Source organism: Hemitrygon akajei, chromosome 1 (genome assembly GCF_048418815.1).
Source record: "Hemitrygon akajei chromosome 1, sHemAka1.3, whole genome shotgun sequence".
NCBI classification, from domain to species: domain Eukaryota; kingdom Metazoa; phylum Chordata; class Chondrichthyes; order Myliobatiformes; family Dasyatidae; genus Hemitrygon; species Hemitrygon akajei.
Window position 1 is genome coordinate 27,258,918 of NC_133124.1, and position 10,072 is coordinate 27,268,989.

The following is a 10,072-nucleotide window of genomic DNA, read 5'->3' on the forward strand; positions in this document are numbered from 1 at the left end:
GCAAGGTGTCTGTGGAATCCCTGCCCTAGATTAAGCTAATCTGTTTATGAATGTTGTGACATTTAGTAAGAGGAGGGTACAGTTATTTTGAATATAGCTCTATTTCTAAGTATGAATACATCCCTTCATTTCCAAAATGCCTACTCCTACATTTTCTCCAATTCTATGCTCATGTGCTGCTGAAAAACAGTTTTGCCAATAAAATTTAAAACACCTAATAGAATGCACCAATGGGCAAGGTAGTGGGATGACAATGATTACTTCAATTGATGACCTTCTGTTGCAAAATTTAATTGGAATAGGCCATTGCACATTTTTGAATTTGACTGTTGAGCTGGGGATGGATGGTGACAGTGGTTGTGATGGGAGTTACTGGCACTGGTCAAAGAATTTTTGGTGAAATGGGAAGGATGTGGCAGATCAGTGCATTGGTGTCTTCATCTTGGTTGATTCCAGTGGCTGCAAGTGGGGCTTTGAAATTCAATGAGAGTGGCAGATCTAGATATTAGGCCTTGAATGGCAGATTATAGGGTTGTGGTTTGTGACCTGTGACACACACATTATACTGACAGAGTGACTGTTATTGGGCTCAGGTGCTCACAGTTGGGGTGGCACCACAGAGGTTCAAGATTGAGATTTTAGGTCAAATTTGGTGCAGTATAGAGTGGAGCAATTGACCACTATGACAGGTTGATGGAACTAGGCAGTTTAAATGGTTCAGCATGGACTAAATGGGCGGAAGGACCTTTTTTTGCCGTACTTCTCCATGACTCTGAGTATAAGCTATGTACTGCAGTTTGGGGATCAAATGGCCAGACTGATCAAGACAATTAAGTGATCATTGTTTATGAGAATGAGGTTTATCACTGACATATGTGGTAAACTTTGTTATTTTGCAGCAGCAGTACAGTACAAGTTACAATAAGAAATATATTTAAATTAAATAGTGCCAAAAAAGAGCAAAATAGTAAGGTAGGTTCATTGATCCATGATTTGTCTGTTCAGAAATCTGATGGCAAAGGGGGAGAAGCTGTTCTTATAATATTGAGTGTGTATCTTCAGGCTGCTGTACCTTCTTGATAGTAGTATGAGAAGAGGGAATGTCTTGGATAATGAGGCCCTTAATGATGGATGCTGCCTTCTTGAGATACCATCTTCTGAAGGTGTCATTGATCAAGTAAAGTCAAGTTTATTGTCATTTAACTATACACATGTATAAACATATATAATCATATAACATGTATAGAAACAAGACAACATCTCTCTGAACGAGGGTGTAACACACAGTAGTATACACAACACACAATAACTTGTGTAAGTAAGGATAAAATCTACAGATGAGTCACACATAAATAACAAACTAAAGTGCATAAATTAAATGCTAAGGTATGGAACAGATTAACAAATGACACTTCACATAAGATGCAACAGGGAGTTTCAGAAGCCTAATGGCCTGAGGGAAGAAACTGTTTCCCATTCTGACCATTTTTCTTGTTATACTTTGTAGTCTCCAGCCTGATGGTAGAAAGTCAAAGAGGATGCTGGATGGATGGGTGGGATCCTTATTAATACTAAGGGCCCTGTGTAGCAGCACTCCTGCTAAATGTCTCCAGTGGATGGTAGGAAGGCTAGTGCTCATAATGGGGCTAGCTGAGTCTCCAAACGCCTGCAGCTTTTTCTGATCCACTGCACTGGAGCCTCCATACCAGTGGTGATACAGCCAGTCAGAATGCTCTCCATGATTTATCTGTAGAAATATAGAAGTTTAGATAGTAAACTGAGAATGTTGAAGTTTACATTACATTACTGCATAATCACACCAAGGCATCAGAGTGGCTCAAGCCCAGAAATAGCTGGTTGAATTTTGAGAGTCATGAAACAACTTTGATGCAGATATTACTGCATTGCGTGATAGAACTTCTAAGAATAGTTGAGTTTCCAGACTGACTTGCAAATTCTGAGAGTACATCCATTCCCTGTTCCATAGAAAGTATTCTTAAGAGTAATGTGTCTTTTTCTTGAAATGGTTTCTTTGAAGGGCTGTGGAACTTCTAAAGGCTGAAAGAATTGGCCATGGGTACTCAGTCATTCAGGATCCCTTACTCTACAACATATATGTCAAACTCAAGGCCCGCGGGCCAAATCCGGCCCGCGGTGGAATTATCTTTGGCCCACGAGATAATATCTAATTACTATTAAAGCTGGCCCCAGTAATCGAAGTGCCTATGGCGTATGATATGGTTAATGCTGAGTTTATTCAGGTACCAGGTTTTCAGGGTTTTTTAGTGTTTATTCGGCAGTCTTCTTCATAAGAAACGGAATTTGTAAAGTGAAACACTTTGTAGTTATAGCAGAGACTGAGACACATGAGAGCAGGCTGAAAAAACGGAGGCAACGAAAGCTGCGTTCGCACGCGTCCGACTGATCCGGCCCGCATGAAGCTGCATTTTGCTCAATCCGGCCCGTGACCTAAAATGAGTTTGACACCCCTGCTCTACAAGGAACTACTCCACAAGCAAATCCACATTGAGGTAAGAAACAAGACATTTAGACAGGTGGTTAAATAGACAAGGCATAGAAACATACAGTCCTAATGCAGGAAAATGGGATTAATGTAGATGGACCAAAAGTCGGTATAGACATGGTAGATTAAACACGGTGACTGTACAATATAACTACATTATGATTCTAAAATATGCTTCTGGAAAGAGCTGCTAATTATTTGGCATTCACCAACAGGATTGATCCAAATGCAAATTAAATGTGTTTTACAACTCAATAATTGCTTTGATCATGGTGTAAAAGATAAACTGTAAAATAAATGCAAGAAAGTACTGTCATGTTTTTAACCAAGCCATTCAATGCGGAACATATTTGTAACAATGCAGCCTGGCCAGGGTTGCAAAGGGTGGATGGTGCTGACTGCCCGTGTGCAGTGAGCTCTGACTAGCAAGATTCCCAAGAGGCTTGTGGTGCAAATACTCTTGTGGTGTATGCACAGCTTCAACTGTGATTCGTTGCATCTGGAGAAAGGCAGTCTGCCAGCAGCAGTGTAGCAACATGGCTTCTCCATACCCCTACTCCTTCTCTTCCCCAAGTTGTGAGGTGGAGTGGGCTTAGATCCAAGGTGAGACCTACAACAGCAGTGAGATTCCCCAACCACCTTCCCGGCCTATTGGAGAAGATGATGCCTAGCAGTGTTTTCAGGTGTTGACTACAATTAAGGCCCAGAGTCACACTTTATCTTGGATTCCTTCTTAACTCTGAACTCCGACCCTTCTATTTGAACTGTTTGTTGGACCTTCTTCAGTCCATCCCACCTCTGGCCACTTGAGAAGTTTCAGTCTAATCAACCTCAGAAAATCCTGTAAAGGCTAGTAATCCTGTAAACCTAGTAATTATTTTATTTACATCCATAAGTCAAGTTTTGTCTGGAAGTGGAAAATAAAATAAAATAATTTTATATGGCAACCAACGTTGTCAATATTGTCCACAATATTGTCAGTAAACGTAGAAACATAGAAATCTACAGCACATTACAGGCCCTTTGGCCCACAATATTATGCCGATCATGTAACCTACTCTAGAAGCTATCTAGAATTTTCCTATCGCATAGTTCTCTAATTTTCTAAGCTCCATGTACCTATCTAAGAGTCTCTTAAAAGACCCTATTGTATCCACCTCTACCATCTTCACCAGCAGTGCATTCCACACACCCACCACTCCTCTGTGTGGAAAAAAATTACCTCTGACATCCCCTTTGTACTTACTTACAAGCACTTTAAAACTCTACCCCCTCATGTTAGCCTTTTCAACCCTGGGAAAAAGCCTTTGGCTATCCACACGATTAGTACTGTAATGAATGGCATGAAAAGCATATAGGATTGGTAAGAAAGAACAATTACTTAAAGGTGAGGGAGGTAGGTAGAGAGAGAGAGAGAGAGAGAAGTACTTCTACCGTCTATTAGAATGAACATAAGTATGTATATTGAATGTTTGTATTTATTAATATTATGGGCATTCATTGTTATGTAGGGACTGGCCACAAGTTGTGTGTTTTTAACCTGGGTATGGCCTGTACTTTTTGATAGCAACTGGATTCTAGGCTCAGCCTCAGTAAAGGGATACCCTTTTAAAACTGAGATAAGGAGAAATTTCTGCAGCCAGAGGGTGGTGAATCTGTGGAATTCATTGCTACAGACTGCTATAGAGGCCAAGTCATTGGGTATATTTAAGGCCAAGGTTGATAGGCAAGTGGGATAAGGGTTATGATGATAACATTGAAGAATGGGGTTAAAAAAAAATTAGTCATGATTGAATGTTGTCACGATAGATTGGAAGGTCTAATTCTGCTCTTACATTTTACGGTCTTATGGGAATGCTTAAACTTCTCTTAGAATTTCCTTACATTGTGTGTATTTAATTTTCATGAATAATAATTTGCTTTCAGTGATAAAAGGACAAGAAATGTGTGCAATTTGATGTCAGGGACATCACCAGAGGCTCTGAACAATCCAATTACATAATTAGAAGTTATATGGGCACGTTTTCCATTGGATCATTTAAAACTATTAGTACCCTGTTGTGGTTTGATAATCGAATAATTAACTCAATTACTTTTTTTAAAACTCACATTTAATTGTGATTATTTTAATTGATTGACAACTCTACTTCTACAAAATTATAATTACATAAATATTGTAATTGTTCTTGAACATTTTTCTGCTTATATTTTTATTTCTTATTAAAAGGCATGCTCCTTACTCAAGTGTTCTTACAGGAACTTGTGACCCAGACTACACAAAGCATCCAATTGTTACGTAAATCTATTCTGCATCCAGTTAATTTGACATGTAGCATTTCAATCATATTAAATAGTATTGCAAGAACAGAATTTCTTTACTCTCCATTTCTTACCTCTGCAAGTGTTATGAATGAGTTTATTTTTGTGTTACTAGGCTGCATGGGTCAGTGTGACATTTCTGTATTTGACCAAATCATTTCATGCAGGGTTCTTGGCCCAAAAGGTTGACTCTTTATTCCTTTCCATAGATGCAACCTAAGTTCCTCCAGCATTTTGTTTATGTTACACTTGGTGCAGCCCTGATTAACTTCATGAATCAAGACCATAACACCATAAGACATATGAGCAGAATAAGGCCACTTGGCCCATTGAGTCTGACCTTTCATTCCATCATGGTTGATTTATTGTCCCTCTTAAACCCATTCAGTTGCCTTTTTCCCCATAAGATGCCCTCACTAACAAAGAACCTATCAACCTCTGCTTTAAATATATTCAATGACTTGGCCACAGCCATCAGTGGAGGGCTTATTTACTCTTTTTTATAGAGAAAAAAGAAATATGATAGAATTTATGAAAACAATTTAAATTAACAAAGATTGACAAACAGTGCAAAAGTACATTTGCAGGTCCTTTGAAATCAGTGAAGCCAAATTTCAGAAGCAGAGTATAGGTCCTCCTCTGGTTACAAAAGCTTGACTTACAGACACCCCAGGCACACAAGTGAGAACTTGGAAGACGACCAGGATGGGTTGGGTGGGATTTGCCGGCTACTGCAGGGCTGTAGGCATCTTCTGTCGGGTGGGAACAGGGCATTGAAACCTATCAAATATTGAAAGATCTAGATTGAGTGGACATGAAGAGGATGTTGTGTGGGGGTGTTGACTCCACTGAGTCAGTGAGGGTGGCTGGAGACTACTCTTCCTGCACCTGCTCACTCCCCCCGTCACAGCTGTTTCCATAACCCTCACCCACGCAGAGTTTATGTTCATTTCCAATTTACGAAATGTTCAGATTATGAACACTGCTCAGGATTGGAACCCTGTCATAATAGGGGAACTTCAGGAAGTCAACTAGATCTGCATCATGTGATCAGGTCAAACACCGAGCTGGCCCATAGGCACCTGTAGATTAATGACCCATGTAAGGTTATACATTTAATGTTTAACAGATACAGCACAGAATGAATTGTGTTATACAATTCATAGCTAAGAGACTAAAATGGCACTACATTATGGTCAGATACTTTTATACCTATAGTTGAGAAAAATTCCATTCAAATTTGTACATAAGAGTCAACCAATAAGAAAGCTCTTATTCAAATAATGCAGCATCAAGAGAAGCTTCCAGAATCATACCAATATAACCTCTAAGGGAGCACACTGAATAACTGCATATGCATATATTGACCACTGGGAAGCATAGTAAACCATTATATGTATTTAAAATGCAAGCAGATAATTAATTGTTAAACTACAAGGAAGATAGCAATTAAACAGTCTTATCTGGAATTAAACAGTTGCATCCAACACATCAGGGCACATGCTCTTGAATCCAGGCAGCATCCTGGTAAATCTCTTCTGAACCCTCTCTAAAGCTTCAACATCCTTCCTATAATGGGCAAATTAAACTGCGTACAGTACCCCAGATGCAGCCTAACTAGAGTTTATAAATACCGGTAGTCAACAAAAATTGCAAAGGTGTGACAAAAGAGGCATCCAAGGATGAGTCAGGGCTATTTGGACTTCCATTCTGTCAACATCCAACCACAAAAAGATCAGTATACGGTAATGTGCAAGATCTCTGAGAAGCTGCCACAAGGCATCTATCTCCAATTCATGCCTTAAAACAGAAATACTGCTTGATTGATTGCTTGATTGCAGAGGCCACTCTGGGTCCAATCAAATGTGTAATTGTTTGTCCTTTAAGTTTTTTTTTACAAAAACAAGACACTGCTGGTTATCAAGAACATCAAGAACTGAGGTCTACCCCATCAGTAAACTGCTTGATTGTGGTGAAGCTAGACTTGGTGCAGACTGTGTTGACACCTGCTACAGGGAGATATGGAGTTGGTGCCCAAAGGCGGTGTGCAGTCTAACAAACACAGCAAGTGATTGTCTTGGACATTTTTCTTGTTTTGTCTTGGACAAAACCTTGTTGGACATTGGTAATGTAGAATACTGCAAGTGCAATTCTCTGGTTCATTGGCGAGACCGAAAGCAGAGAAGCTATGTGGCCTTGGTTGTAGTGCAGACCAGACCTCAAGCTGTGTGAGCACCTGTTATAAACACTTCCAGTTATATTCTTCAATGCAACCAAATGGCTGTACTTTATTGATGAGTTACCTTTGAGACAATGTGTGATAAAATGGTCATAATCTTTTAGTTTATATTGTTGCATTTATTTTATAGATTCAAAAAAGATACAGCATATTTTTCACTCAATACAGATGACCCGTTAGTCTTCAATTCAACAATTCACACTGATTATATCATAGCAGCAGAGTACATGAACTTTACAGAAGCAGAATCATGACAATGGTGAGTGGAAAGAAATGTCTCTTATTTACCATTTGATATAAGTTTATTATGTTACCTGCTTATGGTTTCAGTGCAACCTTTATTGATTGAACTGTTCAGCCAATAATATCAAACACTATTGCCACTACATTGTTAACAGTTGTTGAAGTACTGCTGATCTACCATTTGGTACTTGACCACCATAGCAGCCAGCCTCAGGCATCTAGAACACAACACTGTTGCCTTTCATCAGATCATTACTTTGTAAAGAAGGTCTGTGCATTTATCTCTTAAGGTTGCATTCTTTCTTTTCCTATTACTCATCTACATGCTGATCCTTGGCGATGTTGTCCAAAGTATTATGGCTCTAAAAACTTTGGAGTTTTATGATGCAGCCAGTGGCTACTTTGGTAATGAACCGAGTTTAATGATCCAGCCAATTACTACTTTGGTAATGAACCTGCTGCTGCAAACTTGTGTAGCGCCAAAGACCAAAGGTTTATGCTTGCCCAGTATCAGTTTCTGCTCCGATACTGAAGATATTTGCCATTGTTTGGGTTGAAACCTTACACTAATCCCGTTCTGAAGCAGGGTTGCACCCCAAGCCATTGACAATTTCCCCCCTCCCCCAGAGATGCTGCAGAGTACTTCAGCAGTCTGTCTGTTTCTCCAGTTTCCAGTATCTTGTGTCCCGCCATTGTTTGTCTGATGCACAACACTGAATGAGCAGATGCTGCCTCCTTTGAAATGTTGGGGAGAAATGTGACCTTTGTTTGCAGTCTCTGCCATAGACTCTGTTCTCTAAACATCTTCTTGTCAAGTATCTGAAACTGAACCAAGCATTGCATTACTGGAATTTTGGAGTACAAGTCAATGCCAGCCCAAGACTTTGGGCTTTTAGCTCCTTGCATTTTCTAACACTGCCTAACCCTCTACTGCTGGATCCCTTATCGATACTGTTACGGATTCAGCAACAATAAATATATAAGTGAGGCAGGGGTTTGTATAACAAATAAAAAATTTATTAAACACTGAAAAACAAACCCCCAAAAGTAAACAAACGACTAACGCAACCGGAAATCAGCTGCTGTGCGGCAGCTTAAACAGTTCTTAAAGCAATAAAGCTTAAACAGTTCTTAAAGCGATGTTGCAAAAACAGTTCTTCAAAGTAGTACTGCAAAAGTTCAAAATGCTTACAGTCCATTAAAGGAGATACTTTTTAGATGATTTAAATTCTCTTTCACGTCGTGTTGTTGCGGTTCCCAGTTGAACTATACTTTTCCCGGAGAATTTACGAAGATGAAATGGAACGGCTTAAAGGCATTGACTTTTCCTTTACAAAACTGTACCCAATCCTTTCTGCTATATTTCACAGGGATTAACATGGGGACAGCCAACGAATTCCTTCCGAATGAGGATCAAACAAGGTTGAACCTGTTTCACCGTCGAAATCGACTTTCCTCGATCTTTTAGCTCCTGAACTCCGATCTTCACTCTCCACTGATTTTTAACTGGCAGTATTATAAAGAAACTGCCGGCAATGACCTTTTAAACTTTAGGCATTAAATAAAACTCCATCTTTCAACCAAACTGCATCATAATATTGGACCACACAGTGGCATGGAGTCGAAATGGCAAATCCAGCCACGAACTGCCCCTCCTCACTGGGAGGGGTCCTCCTTTTATACCCTGTAAAAAAAACCTGTCACATGACCTCTACTGGCGGGAAAATGACGCCACTCCACCATCACAAGACCACTACCTTAAGTCCAGTATAGCTTCAACACCACTGTCACGTGACAAGTACAAGATACCCACAGGTACATAACAATTCCTTTATACTTCTCCCCTTCGTTATCTCAGGGCACATTTTGACTGCTTAAACTACTCCTTTTATGGCTCAGTGTCTTTTTGTTTGATAATGCATTTATCTCATGGGTATTTCTCTGTGTTAAAGGCGCCACTTAAGTACAAATTGCAGCAAATGTTGGAAGCAGCTAGAAAACTACAGATGATAAAAGTTTGAACAGGACTTTGACGATTAACTACTGCTTGATGTCGATGCGCTAAGTATTGTCAGTGAGGAATGCAAAGCAGCTTGACTTCACTAATCCAAATTACTTTACACTGCAATTACAATATTAAACAGGGAAAATATTGTTTTCAAATATGGCAGCACTTCATCAAGAATTTACTTGGGGACTTCAGGTTGGCTGCTGTTTGTGTGACTTATCGAGAGTATTAATGGCCAACTGAGGAAATTTGCCACACAAGTTCTTTAATTTAACACTTTACACTAGTGAATCTAAAGATTGTAATATTTCACAATGAATGAACCATTGGAATGATATATAAGACTTACATTTAAAATCAAATGGTTCATATGGAACAAAATTCAGGTGATTCCAATGAAAAAAAACAAGCATTTAGTTAGACAATTGTTACTGATAATCACCCATTCATTTACACAGTAGCCAGAGTGCAATTCATGATTGTGAACGTGAGCTGGTTAGTCACACATATGAAACACCATAAACTCGTTTGACCCTGTTTTACGCAGTAAACTGTCTGAATTATTCTTGTTTGACAGTTTACTTGGCCTCACCATGCATCCCAGTGAAGCGATTTTGCATGCTGGCTGCTTCCTTTGATATTCGCAATCATTAGATCTCCACTAATGGCATAATTTAGGATGTCTTAAAACGTATTCCTTTCTCTGCTGACTGAATTAATCTGCAATTACTATAGTTGC

At 39.3% G+C, this 10,072-nt stretch overlaps 1 pseudogene; it reads left to right on the top strand.

The window, feature by feature from the left end:
* LOC140725077 (adenosine deaminase-like) overlaps window positions 1-7,305 on the top strand; it is a 63,062-nt pseudogene extending 55,757 nt beyond the window's left edge.
* The last annotated feature ends 2,767 nt before the right edge of the window (window positions 7,306-10,072 follow it).